Source organism: Puma concolor, chromosome D4 (assembly GCF_028749965.1).
Source record: "Puma concolor isolate L17-30 chromosome D4, mPumCon1.1.hap2, whole genome shotgun sequence".
Taxonomy (NCBI): Eukaryota; Metazoa; Chordata; class Mammalia; order Carnivora; family Felidae; genus Puma; species Puma concolor.
Genome location: NC_141679.1, coordinates 35936356 through 35959225, shown reverse-complemented (window position 1 = coordinate 35959225; position 22870 = coordinate 35936356). Strand labels below are relative to the sequence as shown.

General features: G+C 35.5%; 1 protein-coding gene across 1 annotated transcript in view; it reads left to right on the top strand.

Moving 5' to 3' along the window:
- Positions 1-22870, top strand: part of PTPRD (protein tyrosine phosphatase receptor type D) — a 2237777-nt gene that overhangs the window by 593368 nt on the left and 1621539 nt on the right. The window contains exon 3 of the mRNA XM_086685253.1: positions 7384-7455. The gene's annotated coding sequence lies outside the window, so the exon portion shown is untranslated. The remainder of the gene's footprint in view (positions 1-7383; positions 7456-22870) is intronic.

The following is a 22870-nucleotide window of genomic DNA, read 5'->3' as shown; positions in this document are numbered from 1 at the left end:
CCACTTGTAAATTTTACGTATTGGTAGCCAAAACTCATGAACCCTTCTTTCTCAGAAGTTTATTTTGCCATATCATGAAAATAAATGATTGGCTTTGGGGAAATGGATGATTTACATTCCTGCACTTTACATCAGAACTACATCAGAGTCTGCACTTAGTTTATTTCAATGCAAACGAGAGCTCCAAATTGTCAAAGTACAAATAGAGGGGTGACTTTTATTCCTAATTTTTATAAATTTTCAATTTTTTTACAATTACATTTTTGATGATTAGAAATTGTATGTATTATCTTAGGAAATCAAACTATAGAGATGGGAAGAATTTTGTGCCCATCAAATCCACACATATGTCCTTTTTATATAGCCTGTTGAAAATCACAGTGATATCGAGGTCAACTTTTTTCATAGTCACACACTTTTTTTTTTTCTGGTTACCTAGACTGATCTTAAACAACAGCAGAACAAAGTTTTGAGAATCAGTAAGAGCCATAATTATTAAAATAATCCAGAAGATCTAAACTAAAATCAGAGCCATATGAAGGGAGAGGAGGAAATGTATGCAATATTTTTTACCCATTATCAGTAAAGTGACGAAAGTGATACCCATATCATCAGAGTGATGATAGCTGTCTGTGGTGAATAAAAGATATATTTAAATTGTTTCCATCTAATTCTGCAACTGGGCATATATCTTTCAAGGTATAATGGTTAAGAGTGTAGACAGTCTGTTCTGATTCCAGCTCTAGTATTTATCGCTTGCATGAATTGATGTGAGTAACTTTACTTCTTTGTATATCAATTTCATTTTCAAAATGGTGATATTATTAATATCTTAATATGTGTTTGTAGAATACTTAAATCAGATATTGAAAGTGTCAGACATAGAGAAAATGCTGAATTAAATGTTATCTAATTTATTGTTCGCTGAAGTAGAGAATGCAGGAACAGATGAATGGAAGCAAGGTGATTGAAAATTTCCCAAGCTGAATTGTGAATGTCTTTGGCACATCCATGTATAAATGTCCATTAGTAAGTTTGGTATATATGTTTGGGGGCTATGCATTTGGGATTTATCAGTAATAGGCTATTTTGGGAAACATGGCTTTGTATGAAGTGTGGTAAGAAACGGTATAAAATGTGGGGCACCTGGGTGGCTCAGACATTTAAGCATTCAACTGTTGGTTTCAGCTCAGGTCACGATCTCATGTTTTGTGAGTCTGAGTCCTGCACTAGGCTCTGCACTGACAGTACTCTGAGACGTTCTCTCTCCCTCTCTCTCTCTCTCTCTTTTTTTTTTTTAATTTTTTTTTTCAACGTTTATTTATTTTTGGGACAGAGAAAGACAGAGCATGAACGGGGGAGGGGCAGAGAGAGAGGGAGACACAGAATCGGAAACAGGCTCCAAGCTCTGAGCCATCAGCCCAGAGCCCGACGTGGGGCTCGAACTCATGGACCGCGAGATCGTGACCTGGCTGAAGTCGGACGCTTAACCGACTGCGCCACCCAGGCGCCCCTCTCTCTCTCTCTCTACACCTCCTCTTTGTGCTCTATGTCTCTCTCTCTCTCTCTCTCTCTCTCTCTCAAATTAAATAAATAAACATAAAAAAAAAAAAGAATGAAGGGTGCCTGGGTGGCTCAGTTGGTTAAGTGTCTAACTTTGGCTCAGGTCATGATCTTGCAGTTTGTGAGTTCAAGCCCCAGGTGGGGCTCTGTGCTGACAGCTCAGAACCTGGAGCCTACTTCAGATTCTGTCTCTCCTTCTCACTCTGCCCCTCCCCTGCTCACACTCTGTCTCTCTCTCAAAAATAAATAAACATTAAGAAAAAAAAGAACGTGAAATTCAAAGTATGAAAGATGAAGTGCTAAGGAAACATGAGATAATATGTAATTAATTAAGGAGGAATAATCAGAGTGATAGGAAGAAAGCTAGAGGAAAACAATGTCATAGAAGTCAGGAGAGAAGTTTTAAGATGGTAACAGTAGTCAGCAGAACCAAATGTTAAATAACACAGGCAAAATAACTGAAAAGTTAATCAGCATTGGAACTGTCATTATGGAGATCATTGGCAACTCCAGATATAGCGGAGTCAGCACCAGGAATCTCTAAGGAAGTGTTTAAGTTATGAAGAGAACTTTGTAAGTGGAGTTAGTAAAGGTTAACCACTTTTTTTGGGAGGGCATGACTGAGAAGAGGAGAATGGAGAAAAGTAGTAACTTTATAGAATATGAAGCTTGCAAGCATTTCATTTCTTTGCTTTCTTTTTCTTTTGAGATATTGGAGCTTTCAAGTTATCTTCAGTGTAATTATTTTGTAGATACTACAGTTGCAGTTTAACAAAACAAAATATCTTTCTGTATGTAAGATAATTGGCATGCTTCCCAACACAACACAGATTGTTGCTCTTTCAAATATTCTAGTCTGTTCTCATGGGAAACTTGTCTTGATTACACCATCCAGTAAGTGTAAAGTGAATGTATCGATTTCCTATTAAAAAAAAATTCTATGCAGTTCATGGAATCCTGGTCAAATTTCTTAAACATATATAATATCTTCTGCTGATATTCAGTATGGTTGACTCACACCTTATGGGTGCCATCTGATGTGATGCTGAAATTGTGACAAAGTTGGTGTTCACCAAGAAAATGAGCCTTAGAACTGTTAGTCATGCCTATCAGTCAGAAACATCAGTGAGTTAAGCATGGTGGTAACACTGTAGTCACCATGTAGCTGTCAACAAGCTACCATTTGTGAGCCCCACATGTCAAGGAAAGGTATGCGAATCTGCCTTAGAAAGCAGAAATGTCACTAATGTGTGCACACTGTCAGCCCTAACCTGCCCTGGTTCTTATCAAAAGAATTAGTATATTAGTACGTGTTTTTGAAGTATCTATTTCTGGATTGTTATTTGGAAGATACACAAAGTGAGTAGCAGTGAGTGTGCTGCTAGCCACCAGGTGTGAATGCCTGACATTGTAGCTTATGTTAGACCTACATGCTAGCAAGAATCTGAAATAATAATTGGTAAAGCATATTCCATCCCACAATTTACATGGGCACATGTCTCCTCCTACCTTTTAAATACAGACAAATGAAGATCTAGGCTTTCTGATTCTTGGACTATGCTCTACAGTTCATCTTCAGAAGCATACTGTCTTGCCGCTATATACTCACTAGTCCTTTTCCAACCCAAGTTTGTAGACAAAATAGATTACTATTATTAATAAAGACGCCACAGGGACACCTGAGTGGCTCAGTTGGTTGAGCATCTGACTTTGGCTCAGGTCCTGATCTCGCGGTTTGCGGGTTGGAGCCCAGCATGGGGCTCTGCGCTGATACCTAGGAGCCTGGAACTTTGCTTCAGGTTCTCTTTCCCTCTGTGCACCTCCCCCTCTTGCACTCTATCTCTCTCTCTTAAAAATAAATAAACATTAAAAATTAAAAAAAAAAATAAAGAAGCCATTAATTACGAGTTTTATTAATAAGGAACTCAGATTGTCAGGGTTGCAAAAAAGAAGATATTGAATGGAGGAAAAGGACTGTTGGGTTGGTCTAGAGTTTTCAATTAGCAAGATAGTGAAAATGCAGGAAGACTAGTAGGGTTTTAGTTATTGGGTGTATGAAGATGTTGACCTGAGGCCAACCCAGAAATGGAAGCAGGAAGAGGGGGCGAGACTGATATAGACTAGGGGAAGGGTCAGAGGCAGGAACTTTATAGTTATGCTGAAGAAATGATTTAGAGGAAGGAGTGGAGGTTGAATAATAAGGAGCAATTGTAAGAAAGAATTTCAGTGAGATACAGAGTTGGTTTTAGCTTTACCTGTGGATTGAGGCCAATTGCTTACATGATTATATTTTACAATCTTTTATGAAAGTATTATCTTATATTCATCTTTTCATTACACATATATTTTATTAGGGAATGTATCTTTAATATCTGTTCACAGAATTATACCAGATACTAAACAACTTTTAAAATAAGTATACATACTCTTTAAAATTTTCACTTTTTTCCTATTACTGTCTACCTTTATTACCCTCAGAAATTCCCTCTTTTCTATAATTTATTATAGAACAGAAAGTATACTTTATAAATTTTCCCCTTTCCTATATTATGAGTCTCCTTAACTACTGGTGTTTATAACATATTTTAAAAGCTGCTTTAGGGGCGCCTGGGTGGCGCAGTCGGTTAAGCGTCCGACTTCAACCAGGTCACGATCTCACGGTCTGTGAGTTCGAGCCCCGCGTCGGGCTCTGGGCTGATGGCTCAGAGCCTGGAGCCTGTTTCCGATTCTGTGTCTCCCTCTCTCTCTGCCCCTCGCCCGTTCATGCTCTGTCTCTCTCTGTCCCAAAAATAAATAAACTTTGAAAAAAAAAAATTTAAAAGCTGCTTTAGTGTTCTAATATTTAAAATCAGTGACTATGGGATAGGATTTAATTTGCAACATCCATGGTCAGGGAATTTTTAAAAATGATTAGTGCATACAAGGAATGGTAAATTAGCTTCAAATTTATAATGTCAGATCTTTTGTAAATTATGTAAAAAGCCATGTAAATAATGGGTCTAAACACAAACAGCATGTGTTTTAAACAACATATTTGATCTGGTGTGTGTGTTTTTGAGTCTATTATTCACTTTTTCTGTGAAAATTAAAAGCAAACAATGAAGTGTCAGAAAATGATAACAATACAACACAAAAGAAATACAACAAAAAGAAACAATAGGAAACCCAATATCAAAGAGCAAAGGAAAAACCCAAGCTCTTCTAAGAATAACTTGAGTAACATTGGGCAGTGATTCAACATGCCTGTGACACATTTTTCCTAACCTTTAAACGGGGAGGATTCTGTCAAAGATATCTACTTCAAAGTTAAGTGCATACTATAAATCTCAAGAAAATGTTTTTATAAGACTTATAATAACTTGTGAATTAGCTTTTAGAAAGAAAGGGTTACAGTATCCTCTTGCATAATTTTGAATACCACTATTATTAAATATTGCTTTATTCTATGAAATGTGCATACTTTAGTGGAAAGGGCTTCTTTAGGGAAATGTGAAGTTTGTAGCACTAAAAGCTCAAAATTATATGCAGGTCTCACACATTCTGTATCTGTTAATGGAAATATAAAAATGGTTAAAATGTTCAAGAACAGAGAGGTAAAGGTACAAATCAAATTAAAAACTATTTTAAATGTTAAAATTAAATGGCACAATTTGAATTCTAATATCTTACAAAAAAAGTGTTAGAAATGTTTAGTGCCCATGTAACTATTTAAGAAATTTAATTTCTTTTTCCTAAACTCCTAAATATATTCCTACATCTAGACAAAAGTTTTATAACTTTTTGGCACATTTTCATGAACTAATTGACTCTAAGACTGCCTGGGGTATATTGGGGAAGGGGTATGAACAGTACAATCCTTTAGGAATTGCTACTGATTTTTGAAAAATGTCAGTTTCACATTTTGACAATATATAAACTATCTTTCTCATTCTTTCCTCCTGGCATTCTCTTCCCCTTTATCTAGCATGTGTGAATTGTAGACGCAGGTAGCATATTATTGAAGTTAGAATGGAAGGCTCTGAATCCGACTGCCTGCATTTAAATCCCATCTTGACCGCTTACAGACTGGCAGGCTTTGGGGAAGTAACTCAAAATTTCTCTGCTTCACGTTCCAAAATAAAGGGAATCAACAGTAGTTTCTTCCTTCTTACTTTGCATTTGATCATGAAAAGAAATGGTCAGTGTAATGTGCATACAAGACTTCTGGCACATGGTAACTACTCAATGTTATTTTGCTTAGGTTCTGTAGACCCTACATTGTTCAGAAGTTTAGCAAAAGGTTATAGCAATATCTTATAAGCTTTTAGCAGTACCCATTGAAAGCATGTAGAAAAAATTAGTTCTGATACAATTTTCTATCAGTCCTGAACAAGAACTATTTGTTAAATTAGACAGACTAGCAGTCACTCAATGGAGTTTTTCACACTAATCATTGCATATATAGTGTGTAGTAGCAAGACTCACCAATTAACTAAGTAATGAAAACATGTATGTATTTTCCCATCTAAGTAGCTAGAATTCTACTATATTCTGACTTTCTGAATACATACAGAAGTATAGAGCATGACTTCAGTTCCAGTGATCTAAAACATAGTTGAGGAAAGAAGGCATATATGTAAAAATGTGTGATGAAGTAGATATTACTATTGGAACAAGCCTATGAATGCAAAATAAATTATGGCTCCATAGATTAGGTGTTTAGATTTTGGTTTAGAAGGCATGAATGATCGAGGCACCCGGGTGGCTCAGTTGGTTAAGCATCTGACTCTTGATATCGGCTTAGGTAATGATCTCACTGTTTGTGAGATCAAGCCCAGGGTCAGGTTCCACAATGACAGTGCAGAGCTTGCTTGGGTTTCTCTCTCTCTCTCTCCCTCTCTCTCTCTGCCTCTCCCCCAAGGTGCCCTTAAAGCTCACTTTTCTGTGGACAGTAAATGGCAGAAATTTTGCAGATTTCTCCTCAGATGTCAGGAGCAAATGACCAGATAATCACTAAATAGTTCATGGAATCACTGATCTTTGTTACCCAATTCAATTCTATGTTGTTAAATGTGTAATTTTAACTTAACTATTTAATTATATGTGATTTTTCTTTGAGCCGTGATTATCTGGTGAATATTCAGCTATTCACTTGTGTATTTTCTATCCTGATACATTAAAAGTTTTTGATGTACATTAGTTATGACCTCAAATATTTTATGTTTAGTACTGTGCTGTTAATTTGAAAATTGTGAACTTTTCTAGAGTACAACAGTCTCTTGGATGTGGGATAACAGTTTTATAGATAATAAGCATAATTTGATAGGCGGTGCTTTCTGAATCTATGAGAAAACATATCTGAATAATAAGTAATATAATAGAAAAAAAGTTGTGAGTGGTTCATTTTTTTATGCAACATGAAAGAGAAAAAAGATTTAAAGATCATATATATATATATGTGTGTGTGTATATATATATATGTGTATATATATATATATGAAGATCATATTATGTTTTAATAAGGTAAGTTGTTTTTTAAGAAAAGAAAATGGGTTTGTGGTTAATCAAATTAATATCTTTTAGCATGAAATTTTATATCAGAGAAATATTTAAGAATCGTATTCATTCTTTAAATGTGATGGTTATAATACTTTATATTAAAGCAACCCTTTTGATGGCATTATTATTTAGCATTAATTAGTCAATTTTATTAATCTATAAATTGTCTATTATTGCTCTCCTTTTTCATCTCATCAGCTGACTTAGATATAGCATCTAATAGCTACCAAAAAATGTGAATTCACAATGTGTTCCTCCCCCCCCCCTTTTTTTTCCTTTTAGGGAAATCCTGAGGGGTTTGATACTTTTCATCCTCCAGCCATTAATCGTCCTGTAGGGAAAGGCTATACATTGGTAAGTCACACTCATTGGAATAGCTCTTTTTAAACCTGTTTGACTTGATTGTAATGCAGAACAAGGAGGACTAAAGTCATGCTAACATCATTGCCTGGGTAAATAAAGACTTCTTTTCAAACAGAATTTGTAACATCAGGATTGGGTTTTATTTTTAACCAATCTACTAATAGGAGTACTATTAAAGCCTGTAGTTGTAAAATTAAAATTATATACAGAATGCACACTAGTAGTTTTTTAAAGTCTCTAATTGTGGTGGTATTACTTATATATATTTTGTTAATTTACAGCATGACCCACAAGCAGTAGTTGAATGAGCATCCATGAATAAGTCTGAGGCTGCAAATAAAAGCTAATAAATTCTATCAATTTTGGTAATACATAATAGTCTCTCTAGAAATCCTTTGCTTTTTCCTATTTCTGTATACTCCTAGAAGTTGTGCTGGGTACTCAAAGATTCTAAAAAACCTCATTTTAAGCATGATTTTGTATAGATACATGGTATACTGCAAGTCAGTGAGTGTGTTTATACATTTATATACACAAATGTGTGTGTGTGCATGTGGATGATTTAGATAGGACTGGCTGGCTCAAGATTTTGGGGTGGCTTAGAGTCACAGCCAATGATCTTATCTGAGTATTCCTTTTCTGGAAAGCATAAGGAATAAAATAACTCAGAGGGTCTGTTATAGGGAATCAAATAGCCAAATAAATAGTTAGGAGGGATACCTTGTGTCGTATGGAATACCTCAAAAGATATCTTGTCAAGTTGATATCTTGGCAAAAATAGATTCACACCACTTATTGTCACTGTATGATAGAATTCCTTAGTTACACATAGGCTTGCCATTTTTTTTTCTCAATAAGGTCCTCAGTGGTGAGCCACCAGGTATCATACTATGAAGAGATGAGGGGAAGATTAAATGGTTAAGTGAAAATCATTTAATCCTTATTATTTCTCCAAATGTGAACCAACAACCCCATAAGAGTTGTTTTTCACAGTACCTCAAGTTAATTTCCTTTGATTGTTGAATATAAACCAAGAGCTTCCCACCCCTATCCTTACAAAAGGAGCTCACATTTAACTGGAGTCAAATCTCAGTTCAAATCTGAAGCCAGGCAGGGACATGGTATGACAGTTAATGACAAATCCAAGATTAACCAGACAAAGCAACTTTCATTAAATCTTCAATAGCAAAGTCTTCATAATTGCTGATTCCATTTACTTGAGCCCTCTTCTAATTTAAGAGCCTAACACTGCAGAACCAGTTAAAGAATCCATTTAGATGCTCTGTTATCCAGGAACCAACTCTATACCTCTTATCTTCGAAAATCTCATTATCAGACACCTTACTGAAATATGGATCTATTGTATCCACTTCATTCCATTTATCTATTGGTTTAAAAATGCTCATAAAAAATAAAAACAATAAGAAATAAAATGAGACTTGTCTGACAAAACTCAGTAAATCCTTAATGACACTTACCAAGTATGGCTTTCTTCACAGGACTCTCAGGTGATAGGGAATTCCTTTAAACTTACAGATATTTTGGGGATCTTCTATCTTACCTAGTCATAGTACATGTAATCTATCTTGTCTAAAACAAACAAATGAAAGAACCCTCCCAAAAAAACACAAAAAACAACTCATTATTATCTGGCCTTAGGTTCACTACACTTGGGCTCTAATACTTCTTTATGACTTGATCTAGAGAAAAAGAAAGAAAGCACAGCAATCAGTTTTGCTGTTCACTTTGGATTGAATTTTTCCTGTTCTGTGTTCTGAGCAGCCAATCCTTTCAAAAAGGTGTCTGAGTTGTTAGATGTTGAGAAAAAAGTGGGAAAAAAAGAGGTTAATTTGCTACCCTCCAACAACACAGGTGAAGTTTTAAGCAGTTCTGTACTCAAAATTGCTAGTGAAAAATCACAAACCGTAAAATCCAAGTGTGAAGATGAGGTGGGGTGTGATTCTAACAAGGTGGTTAGTTTGTCTCTTTATTGAATAAACTATGTGCATCCTTTAAGGCATAGGAACCGTCCTGTAAGGCTCAAACTGTCAAGATTTCCCCAATTGGTATTTTTATAATTGGGTAGACTTCCCATGGTGACTCCCTTCCTTCTTTACCTATCACTAGGCCCTTATTAACCCTTTTCTTTGCTGTAAGTCTTCCCTTTTCCCAGATATCCCTTTCAAGGGTTAATGTTAGCTCAATGACTTATGTTTTCTCTCCTTTCAGTCTGTACCTTTCATGCTTGAACTCATCTACTCTTGTAGCTTCAGAAATCATTTATATCTAGTGACGCCCTAATCAATATGTTCTCTTAAGATCTAATTCCTTAGAATCATATCAGCATATCTATTTGATAGCACATTAAGCTTCTCAACTTTCAGTATATTAAAATTGAACTCACAGTATTTTCCCACAAGCCTATTTTTTTTTTCTTTCCTGTTTCTCTGAAGTACCATCTACCCAGTTTCCCAAAAAGAAACCTGGGAAGTATCTTGGATTCCTCTTTCAACTCTTGTATTATATCATCCATGATGTCTTATTGATTCTACCTCTGGGCAAATGAAGAATGTCACTGGCAGTAAGGAAAAGCATAATATGTATCGTAAAACTAGTTTGAAATGCCAGTGGAAACTAAGTTCATTGAGAGAAACTGAGACTGTATGGCTCAATCGGTTAAGTATCTGACTCTTGATTTGGGCTCAGGTCATAATTCCAAGGCCATGAGATCAAGTCCTGCGTCATGCTCTGGGCTGAACATGGAGCCTACTTGGGATCTCTCTTTTCCTCTCTCTCTGCCCCTCCACTGCTTTCAGTCTCTCTCTCTCTCTCTCTCTCTCTCTCTCTAACCCCCTCTCCCTCTCTCTCTCTCTCCCTCAAATTAAATAAGTAAACATTAAAAAAGAGAAACAAAATGATCATCATAATCTAAAACAAATAGAAAAAATAATTCATCCCTAAGTAAGAGCTAATGTCATAATTTTTTATCATTAAGTTCATTGTATTTTACTATAAACTCCAATCTCTTTAATTTTGTTTCATTAATACCTTAGTATTTCTTGCCTGTAATACATATGCATATATCTTTGTAGAGCCATTATATCATTTCCCTATAATCATATCAATTCTAATGTTCAAAAATTTCCATTATGTGATAATATCAGTGAGAAAAGAGTTATTTAACATAACTGCTTTCACATGTTGTGATTTAACATATGTATTTTTCTCTAATCCTTCTTTAAAAAAATTTTTTTAAAGTTTATTCATTTTCTGAGAGACAGAGAGAGACAGAGCATGAGCAGGGGAGGGGCAGAGAGGGACACACACGCAGAATCCGAAGCAGGCTTCAGGTTCTGAGCTGTCAGCACACCCTGATGCAGGGCTTGAACTCACAAATTGTGAGATCATGCCCTCAGCTGAAGTGGGACACTTAACTGACTGAGCCATCCAAGCACCCCTCTCCAATCCTTTCACATAGAATAGAACGTATGACACACATTTATGTTAATAATGTTTTAGTAGTTTTATTCTTAGCTACTTTTTTATTTAATTAAGTTTTTAATTCCAGTATAGTTAATATACAGTGTTACATTAGTTTCAGGTGTACAATATAGTGATTGAACAATTCTATACATCATTATTCAATACTCTTCATGATAAGTGTATTCTTAATCCCCTTCACCTATTTCACCCATTACCCCACCTATCTCCCCTCTGAAATTCTTTATTTCAATGAGTACTGTCAGTTAAAGTTACTGTTTTTGTTTAAACAAAAACATATTTTTACTTGAAGCATACTTCAGAATACATGGTTCTAAAACCATGGTTTTATAAACCATGTATATAAAACATTCTATCCAAGAAAAAAATAGAATGCACATTTCCTTTAAGTACACAAGAAAAATCCCCCGGTTAAATCACATAAAAAGAGACATATAATATGACAAATTTAAGATGACTGAAATCAAACCAAGTAGATTTTCCAGACACAATGGTACAGAACTAAATACCAACAATAAAAGCTAGAAAACTTACAATGTAAATATTAAACATTTGCTACTGTACAAGCAATGGGCTAAATAAGAAACCAAATGGTAAATCAAAATATGTCTCAAAACAAAAGCAAAGGAAAACACAATATTCCAAAAACTATGGGATGCAACAAAAGCTGACGTTAGAGTGAAGTTTATGTTTTAAATGCTTGTATTAAGAAAAAATGGTTTAAATAAACAATATTACTCACAAAGGAACTAGAAAAAGAAGAAACTTGCTTGAAATCTAGTAAAGGAAGGAAATAACAAAGAAAAATAAAAAATAAATAAAATAGAGACCATAATAAACAATGTAACACTGAAATTATGACCCATTTTTATAAAAAAAAATAAAATTAGCAGTGCTAATTAAAAATTTATTAAAAATAACATTAACTACAATAACAAGAAAAAATGAGAGAGGGAGGGAGGGAGGGAGGGAGAGAAAGAGAGGGAGAAGGACAGAGAGAGACTCAAAAACCAAAATGAGAAATGGAGGAGAAAACAGATAACCACAGAAATACATCGTGTGATAACAGATTACTATAAACAATTATATACTAACAAATCAGATAACTTTAAAAAACCCAGATAATTCCTAAAAATGCATTTTACCATAATTGAATCATGAATCTTGAATCCAAGAAATCAGAAATATTCTTAGACCAATAACAACTCTGAAAGTTGAGTTAAGAATCAAAATTTCCCAGCACATAAAAGCCCAAGGCCACATGGTTTCATTGGGTAATTCTTCCAAATGTTTAAAAAAAATATTTAAAGACAATCTTTATCAAAATCTTACAAATAATGAAATAGAAGGAACACATTTAAAATCATTCCATGAGGCCAATACTATCCTAATATCAAAGCAGGCTAAAAAAATTACAAGAACAGAAAAAGTCTAGTTTGTCCTATAGGAGTAGTGCTACTCTGACTTTCTTTTGACATCCGTTTGTGTGGTGAATGTTTCTCCACCCCCACACTTTCAATCTGCATGTGTCTTTAGGTCTAAAATGAGTCTCTTCTAGATGGCACATAGATGGGTCTTGTTTGTTTGTTTGTTTGTCTTAACCATTCCGATACCTATGTCTTTTTATTAGAGTCCTTGGTCCATTTACATTCAAAGTAATTATCGATAGAAATGTGTTTATTGCAGTTTTATTACTTGTTTTGTCTTGTTTCTGGGATTTTCTCTTATCTTTTCATGTCTTTGTCAGTTTTTGCATTCAAATAATCCCCTTTAATATTTTTTGCAGGGCTGGGTTAGTAGTCATGAACTCCTTTAGTTTTTATCTGGAAAACTTTTTATCTCTCCTTCTATTCTGATTGGTTGCCATGATGGATTGAATATTACTGACTGTAGAACATTCATTCATGTAGAACATATCATGCCACTCCTTTCTGGCTTGCAAAGTTTCTGTTGAAAAATCCCCTGCTAGCCTTATGAGTTTTTCTTGTAAGTTACTGACTTCTTTTGTCTTGCTGCTTTTAAGATTTTTTCTTTAGCACTATATTTTGCAAATTTAATTACAATATGTCTTGGTGTTGGCCTACTTTTGTTGATTTTGATGGAAGTATTCTGTGCCTCCTGGATCTGGATGTTTATTTCCTTTCCCATATTAGGGAAGTTTTCTGCTATTATTTCTTGAAATAAAATTTTCTGTCCCCTTTTTCTTTTCTTCTTCTGGGACTCCTATATCATGAACGTTATTACATTTGATGTAGTCACTGAGTTCCCTAAATGTATTCTTGTGTTGCATAGTTCTTCTTTCTCTCTTTCGTTCAGTTTCATTATTTTCCATTATTTTGTCTTTTAGATCACTAATTTGTTCCTGTGCTTCCTCCAGCCTGCTGTTCACTGCATCAAGCCTTTTTCCAATCTTATTTATTGCATTCTTCACCTGACATTCTTTTTTAATTCTGTTATCTCTGTCATAAGGGTCTTTCAGATGTCTTCCATTCTTTTCTCAAACCCGAGTGAGCATTCTTATGATTGTTGCTTTAAATTCTCCATTAGGCTTGTTACATGTCTGTTTCACTATATTTTTGGCTGTGGCCTTATCTTGTTCTTTCATTGGCATTTTGTCTAAGCCTCTGCCTTCTTCTCTGAGTTAGAAAAGCCAGTATGTCTCCTGGTCCTGAAAGTAAATGGCTTTATGAAGAAGAGGACATGTAGTGTTCAGGGCCTGGTGCTTTGGGGAATATCTCCAGTATTTTCTGCATGTACTCTTCTGTTGTGGTTTGGCTGCTCTGTCTTTCAGACCAGTTATCTGCAGAGGCTCTCCTTGCCTGCTGTGGGGAGTGTTGGGTGGCTTGCCTGAATGTGGCAAGTTTTAACTAGGTGTGTTCTGGTCTGCTTGTGAACTGAGACCTGGCACCAATTCCACAACAACTGAAGCCCCGCAGTACTCTGGTTGGGAGACATGGTGTGGGTAGGGGTTTGTGCTAGTCTTTTGGGTGAGGGGCCTACCACGCTGGGACTGAGGCAAGCTTGGCTGAAAAGGGCAGTCTGCCAGAATGCAGGGAGGTAGGGCTTGGTGTAAGCAAGTTAGTCAGCTATGCTGCCTTCTGCCATGTCTCTGCATTTATGTTGAAGGGCAGGGAAGGGAAAAGGTGCTGGCCAGCCCCTCTGTTCCCAGAGAGGTGACTCTGTGAACATTGCCTCCAAGAATACTCTCTGAGACAAGTGAATAATTTCCCCACCATGTGCTCCAGGCATTCTTCAGATCACTGTTTCCAGGCCATCTGCCCCAAGGTTGTTTGCCTTCTCTCCAGGAGCAGTGAAGTGCCCTCTGTATCCCAGCCAAGCCTGCTGACCTTTAAAACTCCAGGCGATAAGCCCCGCTGGTTGCATCAACTTAAGACATTCAGTATCTCTCATTTTCCAAGCCAATGGTTTGGGGAAACATTCTTCTTTTACATTCCCTTGTGTGTTTCTCTCTCTCTCTCTCTCTCTCTCTCTCTCTCTCACTCCTCTGCATGTACAGCTCCGTCGCCTCCACAGCACCTGTAATCCATTTTTTCCCTAAACCACATCTCCGTACTTCCTACCTTCTTTGATGTGGCCTCTTCTCGCTTAGTTGTAGAGTTTGTCCTGTAAGTCTTCAGGCCTGTAAGTCTTGGATATTTAGGATGATTTAATAGTTGCGAATGGGATGAGAAGAGTCTAGGGTCTTTCTACTCCACCGCCATCTTTGATCTTTGTTATAGTACTTTTGGACACAGACTTAGCATGGCTAAAAATATTGTTTGAAAGATTCATATGTACATTTCACCATGTACTGGAACATATTTGTGAATTAGGAATTGTTGTCCTGACAAGTTGGAGATGGTCATATCTCATCCATCTCTTCCTACCCCCCAAATTTAATGCTTATATTTTTGTCTCAGTGGTTTTGAACATCACAATGGAAGTTTTTATCAATTTGCTCAATATTTCTTTTTTTTTATTACTGGAAGAGGAAATTTTGGTTGCCCTTAGCATATATAATAGGTTTTGCTTTCTATGTTTCCCATTACCCAGGTTTCAGTTGCTGGCGGCCAACTGTCATTCAGAAGTAGATGATCCTTCTTCTGAAGTATTGTCAGAAGGTCCCTAGTTTCCTAGCACTATATCACAGTGCCTGCATCATTAATCTCACTTTATCTCATCAAATAGGCACTTTAGCATCTCACTTGACAAGAAGGTTGAGTACAGTACAATAAAAGAGAGAGAAACCATATTCACATAACTTTTGTTATAATTTTTTCTTATATTTGTTCTATTGTATTATTAGTTACTGTTGTTAATCTCTCACTGTGCCTAATTTATAAATTAAACTTTAGCATACATATGTGTGTATAGGAAGAAACTGTATATATAGGATTTGGTACTATTCATGGTTTCAAGGCACCCACTGTGGGTCTAGAAACATATCCCCCATGGATAGGGGGATTACTGTAAGATATAATGAAATTGATAATTCATATCATGGACCAACTTCTATTTATTAATGGTAGACCCTCCTCCCTCCTGTTCATCCACCCTCCCTGGGTCAGTTTTCAGGAATCAGACTCTATTCCTATCAATGGCCAGAGTGAACTGAATTAATAGAAGGAATTACCCCTTTTTATTTATTCTACCAAGCTGAGTCTCCAGAGGAATGCTTCATTGTTGCAGATAATACATCCCTGGTTTGCTGGCTGGCCTTAATGGGATGTTAAAATCGATTGGAGTAATTTCTCTGTCACCTGAGAAGCACTGTAGGTTTTGTGGTGTGTTGCAATTACACATCCTTCTCATGTCTTCTAAAGAATTTTATAACATTAAACCAAGTGTCTTCCTTGCTTATGAGACCACAACTTCCTTTTTCTAAGGAAACAGTTCTTGTAAATGTGTGATATACCTGGAATCCAGGCAGACCCACCACAGTGGTTTTGTCAAAACCAGGACAGATAATATTGCACATGGTAGGAGTAAATTGAAAGTGTGAGGAGCTAAGACCTTGTGTATTTGCAATTAACAGTGCTGCTATATTGATGAAACAGTGCCCCCTTGTGAAGGCAGCCTTATTCTTGTGAATACTGTTTCAAAGCTTAATCACAGATTGGGAGAAAAAACAAACAAAATCAACTTTACTTTTTGTTCTATTGTCTATGTTAATCACTGTCAGGATAGTTATTTCCCTGCCCTTTGAGAAACTCAGGCAGGCTCTTTGTGTAACTTTATGTTTTTTTTTTTTTTCTGGTAACTTTATGATGTAAAAAATGTCCACAATCCCTTCAGAACTTTAAAACAGTGTCAGTTCATGTTTAGTCTCCCGGATTAATGTGAAGACCTCTCTTCCTTGCCAGTCTGAGCAATTTGCAGGCCAGTAGTTCAGGAAAGATTGGGTGATCAATTTCTTTCCCCTTCTGTGTTCTCGTACAATTGATTCCTTTCACTACAGTTTGCCAAACAGTTTCAAAATCCTTAGTTTTGGGGCATGATGAGAGAGAAGAGGTAGGGGGATCAGTAAGGTTCTTGGATAAATGATACTGGCCTGAACTGGCAGATATTTAAAGCTGATTTTTTTCAGGGCCCCAGAGTGGTTCAGTCAATCAAGTGCCTGACTCTTGATTTTGGTTCAGATCATGATCTCACAGTTTGTGAGATGGAGCTCTGCATCAGGCTCTACTCTGACTGAGAGGAGCCTTCTTGAGATTTTCTCTCCCTCCCTCTCTCTCTGTCCCTTCCCCCCACCTCTTTCTCTTAAAATAAATAAATGCACATAAAAAAAAGTAAAGCTGATTTTTTTCTTGTCAGTATATCTGTGGTTTCTTCAAAGACCCCACCAATCTTTACAGATATTGTAAAGCAGTATCTATCAGGCAAGTAGCAAACTTTTCTGACATTCATTGTTAAAACATTCTTCAGCACTTAGGCATCAGATTTTACCTCTAGTTTTCTTTCTTGAGATCTGTCCATGCCCTGCAGTTCTCTTTTCTGTCAGAATCTTTATCTCACCCTTTGTATTTCTCAAGTGGGAATGTTAAAAATGCCCCCCCCCACTGTAATGCAAGTATTAAAACCCCTAGAAGGTATTTACCCTCCTAACAGTTACCTGAGGGTCACTCTCTGTTGTTGTGGTATTAGTAGATTGTACCCCAGATTTGTAAAAAGTCAGTGGGGGAAACTCATAGAATAGCTTTTTCCGAGGAAATCTTTTTGAAATATCAGTTTCTTATTTTCTCAATGTGGGTGAGAGATTTAAAAGTTACCTAAGTTTTGTTTTATTTTATTTTATTTTATTTTATTTTATTTTATTTTATTTTATTTTATTTTATTTTTACTTTTTTATTTTTTAAATGTTTATTTATTTTTGAGAGAGAGAGAGAGAGAGAGAGAGAGAGAGGAGCGAGCCCACAAGCAGGGGAGGGGCAGAGAGAGGGGGAGAGACAGAATCCGAAGCAGGCTCTAGGCTCTGGGCTGTCAATGCAGAGCCTGGTATGGGGTTTGAACCCATGAACTATGAGATCATGACCTGAACCAAAGTCAGAGACTTAACTGACTGAGCCACCCAGGCTCCCCAAGTTACCTAAATTTTAAATTATCTAAAATTTGTCTAAAGACTGAATCCACTTGAAATGTGTACAGCCAAACATCTATTCTAAGTCTCTCTTAGATGCATAAAGAAATTCTGAAAGAAATATGAATTCTCCCATGATCAATGTTGACTCTTCAGAAAATTTAGTAAGCCAGTTCAAATCTGGCTGTCAAAGAGAGGGAAGGAGGCAAACCATAAGAGACTCTTAAAAACTGAGAATAAACTGAGGGTTGATGGGGGGTGGGAGGGAGGGGAAACTGAGTGATGGACATTGAGGAGGGCACCTGTTGGGATGAGCACTGGGTGTTGTATGGAAACCAATTTGACAACAAATTTCATATATAAAAAAAAACAAACAAACAAACAAACAAACAAACAAAAACCCCCAAATCTGGCTGTCAAATGGGTTGTGTTATGGTTATGTTTAAATATACATATCTTGATATTTATTATTCTCAGCTGAAATTGTTTAATAATCATAAAATATCAGAATTTCTATAAGGACTTGGGGAAAAGTGGAAATGAGTGAGTGGATCAGTAATGAAACTCTTGAAGTAGTGAATTGGGACATGTGGTTGCAGTAGTGAATATACTATAGCATTATATCATTTTTTAAAAAAAGTATGACATTATGAGAGCTAATTATGTAATTACAATAAAGGGATTGCAGATTTGTAGTCATAAAAGTTTTAGAGTCTAAGGGATGTTATTTTCTCAAGGCACTAGGCAATCACATGGAGCAATTAAATCTAATAAATGACAAACAGAACTCCTTTTGAGGGGAAAACTTGCTTTCCTGGTTGAGTAGCAGCCAGAATATACAAAATTCCATTTATAAAATCTTCTGCATACTTAATCTGAAATGGATTTTAAAACCACTATGTAAATAAACACACACACACACACACACACACACACACACATATATATATATATATAGTTTTATTTTTTAACTTATTAATTTTTTTAGTAATCTCTACAACCAATGTGGGGCTTGAACTCATGACTCCAAGATTAAGACTCACACTCTCCACTGACCAAGCCAGCCAGACACTCCTAAAATCTTTCCTTTCTTTTTGGTTTTTATTTTTGTTAGTTAGTTAGTTTGTTTGTTGTTTACTTGTTTTAGTGGGCTCCATGTCCAACACAGGACTTGAACAATACTTTAATCATGACAAATGCTTATCACAATTTAATTATATATTATTAAAATATTTGCTATCTTTCATCAAATACATTTCATGACAGAGATAATTCAAATCTTACTTTCATAAAATATTTGAAAATACATTTTTTTAAAGATTTTATTTTTAAGTAATCTTTACACTCAACATGGTGCTCGAATCCATAACCTCAAGATTGAGAGTCACATGGCCTACGGACTGAACCAGCCAGGAGTCCCTAAAAATACATTTTTGAAATGATTGAACATACATTTCAATGTTAACATTGGACAATGTTAACATTTGTTAACATTGTCCAATGTTAACAATGTCCGATGTTAACTATGTTCAAGTGTTAACACTATAAAAATATAGGAAGTACACTTGACCGAAAAATAAATCATATGCTTTTCAGTTAAAATCAAAATAATTAAAGTTTACAAATTAAAGTTCTCATTTTGTAAAAAAAAAAAAGTGTATTTGAAATAATCCCCAATCATTATTTTAAAATATTATTTTGAAGCATGAAACTAATGTAATATTTTGCTGAAGAATAAGCATTGGCATATCTACTATGGATGTAAACAATGTCTTTACCTATCTTAAGTGAACTGTTCTTTTTTTTTCTCAAGCTTGTTTTGTTTTGTTTTATTTTGTTTTGTTTTGAGGACGTAGGTACTTAAGCATTTGTACTAGGCTCTTACTTGCAATGCAATATAATATATGAGTGTTAGTAGCTAATAAAACAAACTTAGAACTTAATAAGATGAAGAATATAGATTTTATATAATTCTGTAGCAACTCTCATACTTTATCAGAAAAAAATGTGTGCAACTTGACTTCTGACAATAAAATATGTGAGGGAGCACTGGACAGAATTCAAAAAGAACAATGGTAAGTTTGAGGGTTTGTGAAATATTTGAAGGTAAGAACAGATTTATTTAGCTAAAAGAGGTAGGGCTTTCATTTCTTCAAGTTCATGGTAGAAATTATAAGAATTGGTTTTCCTTCACCTGAGGAAGAACAAGAGTCTTCATTTTAAAATGTATGATACCCCAGTTACACAGGCATGTGCATCTGTGGCACAACGGGAGAGGCCCAGACTCCTTTCCCAATGGAGCCTTAGTGTCTCCTTTACTGACAGTTTATAGGAAGCTTGGAATGTAGTTAATATATGGCTTTGTTTCTATATGGAAATCATGAGATGGGATTTTTGGGAACATTCCTTTTAACAGGACTAGTGTCTAATTATTGACATCTATGATGATATTCAAAACTCTTGAAGTGATGAAGAGCTTTTGACATATTGTGGTTTCCGATCTCTGAAGAAAACTTCGGAACTATGTATATCATCTGCTGTATACTTATAATGAGTAGTCATAATTAAATTAAGCATAACAGTGATATATACATTTAGTGATTTATGAAAATCTGATTAGGGTCTATTTGTTACTGATTAATCTTTACAAAATAATCTATGAAAAAATTTTCCTGTATAAATATGTAAAATATATTATTTTTATTTTACTTTAACTTTTAATTTGGACAAAGTATATGCTTTTAGTACAATATTATTTTCTGAGACAAAACACAGTTTCATTCAAGGACAGCTTCATATGAAGCCAATATCAGGGTTTTTTTGAGGCTTTTAACACTGAGGCATAAAACATGTTACAGGAACAACTCATTACAACCATATAGTTCAATGGGCTTTCTGCTCTATGATAGTGAATTATTGAGAACTGGAAAACAATTAATGGAAAAAAAAATTTCTAAAATGGAATTTGGCTTTTGGCTCCATTTTATTGCATTTTATTCATTCTAGTGGCTAAAATAAGGCTTAGCCAAGATAAATCTTAACTCCTGCCCAATCTATATAAACTGTAATAAATTAGTTTAATGATTCTAACTATAGTTTAAAATTCAATACCCAGTGTGTAAAACTTATGTATGGTGGTTTTGGCCTATGCAATACAAGTGTCTTTGGCTTTATTTCTCCTCCAGTTATCTTTTGAATCAGGTAGCAATATTTTTGTCATATTAGCAAAAATTAGTAGCATTCAGGTGTGAGAAGCAGAGTGATTCCTTATTCCACAAACATTTTATTCATATCAGTTGCACATGCCAATAAATTAGAATGCTATGTTTGAGAGCAGCATATCAGAAACAAGTAAGAGATATGGGACCAAAATTTCCTTAAAAAATAGCGGTTTACCATCAGACACATCAAGTAAGGAGGTACAAAGTTCTAGGTTTGGTTAATTCTGTGAGTATAAAACATTTTGAAAACTGCTTCTTGTCCTTTTCCCTTCCTCAGTCCCTGGGCTTCTTTCATATTCAAGTTTATTTCCCTCAAGGTCATAAGATGACTTATCTGTGAATGTCTGATTTTCTAATGCCTGATATTTTCTTTAGAACCCCCTGGCAGACTTTCTCAATCCAATGACCACATTTGGAAAGCAGCATTATAAGATTAAGTATCTCACATTTTCATAATGTGTAATGGGAGACGGATCTATCAGACATATGTGTGTGTGTATATGTGTGTGTGTGTATGTGTGTGTGTGTGTGTGTGTAAGTCTAGTTGCTGTTCCATGAGAAACCAGCACACTTGATAGAAGAAGCATAAACCAATTGCTGTGGTTTACAGAGTGTAGAAAAAACACCTTGGTTTGTATAAGTCTAGTAAAATTGCATAGAGGCGATAATACTTGTGATAAAGAGGATGATTAAGATTGTTCATTTAAAACAAGGGGTTTAGGGGTGCCTGGGTGGCTCAGTCAGTTAAGCATTCGACTTCATCTAGGTCATGATCTCACAGTTTGTGAGTTCGAGCCCCGTGTTGGGTTCTGTGCTGACAGCTCAGAGCCTGGAGCCTGCTTCGGATCCTGTGTCTTCCTCTTTCTCTGTTCCTTCCCTGCTCATGCTCTGTCTTTCTCTGCCTCAAAAATAAATAAACATTAAAACAAATTTAAAAAAAAATAAATAAAACAAGGGGTTTATAAGTGGATAAGGGTAACAAAAAACAGGATTTTCCAGTTGTATTAAGTGACTAACATCTATTTCTGAGAATATCATTTAAAAAAGTGATTTATTTATTTTGACAGAAAAAGGGAGAGAGGACAGCAGGTGAGGGAGAGAGAGAAAGAGAGAGAATCCCAAGCAGAATCTGTGCTGTCAGTGCAGAGCCCACGTGGGGGCTCAATCTTAGGAACCACGAGATTATGCCCTAAGCTGAAATCAAGATCTGACGTTTCACTGATTGAGTCACTTTGGCTCCCCTATTTCTAAACATATTCTTATGGCATAATAAATGTGAAAACGAACAATATGGATGTGTTCCTAAACTTGGGAATGCGGCTGTGTTGTACCAAGGCTGGTGGTTTGTTTAAGCAGAGAAAAAAAGGTCCAAATTAGTAGAAGCAGTATTTGAAATATTTGATTATGAAATGTTTCCTTTTATAATGTAAGAAGTATTTTTTTATTGTTAGAAATATATCTTTAACCTCGTCAAATGACAAAATTAAAATGATTATGATTTCAATCTTCAACACTTGAGGCTGAATTCAGTATAATAAAAAAGCTTCTGAAAATTGATAGGCAAAAGTACAAGACAACAACAAAAAAATAGACAAAGTCATGAACAGGAATTTCACAAATGAATGCCTCATATCTATATGAAAATATGCTGGCAGTAAGATAAATACAGATCAAAACATAATGAGAAATAAGTCTGTTCTAACGAGATTGAGAAAACTGAAAAATCTGTCATCATTACTAATTGTCAGTGAAAGTGTGTAACAATGGGAATGGTTCACATGCTGCTGGTGGGAATGTAGGTTGCAGCAATCGGTTTAGGAAGATTTTCTCGTTGGGCCAGAGGTATGTGTGACCCATGACACGCAATTCCCCTTTTTAGGAATAATAGCCTAAGGAAACGCTTATAAACTTGCTGTAGCAGGCGTTTCCATAACGACCCTAACAATGTTATTTGCATGAGAAATAAACCAAAAAACCAACAATCCTAGAAACAGTCTACAGGTTTCTCCACTTTTCAATTACAGTGTTTCTTTCATAATAAGTGCCTTGTGGAGAGATTCTTTGAGACTATGTAAGTATTCTCTTCTTTCTTGGGGTACCTGGATGG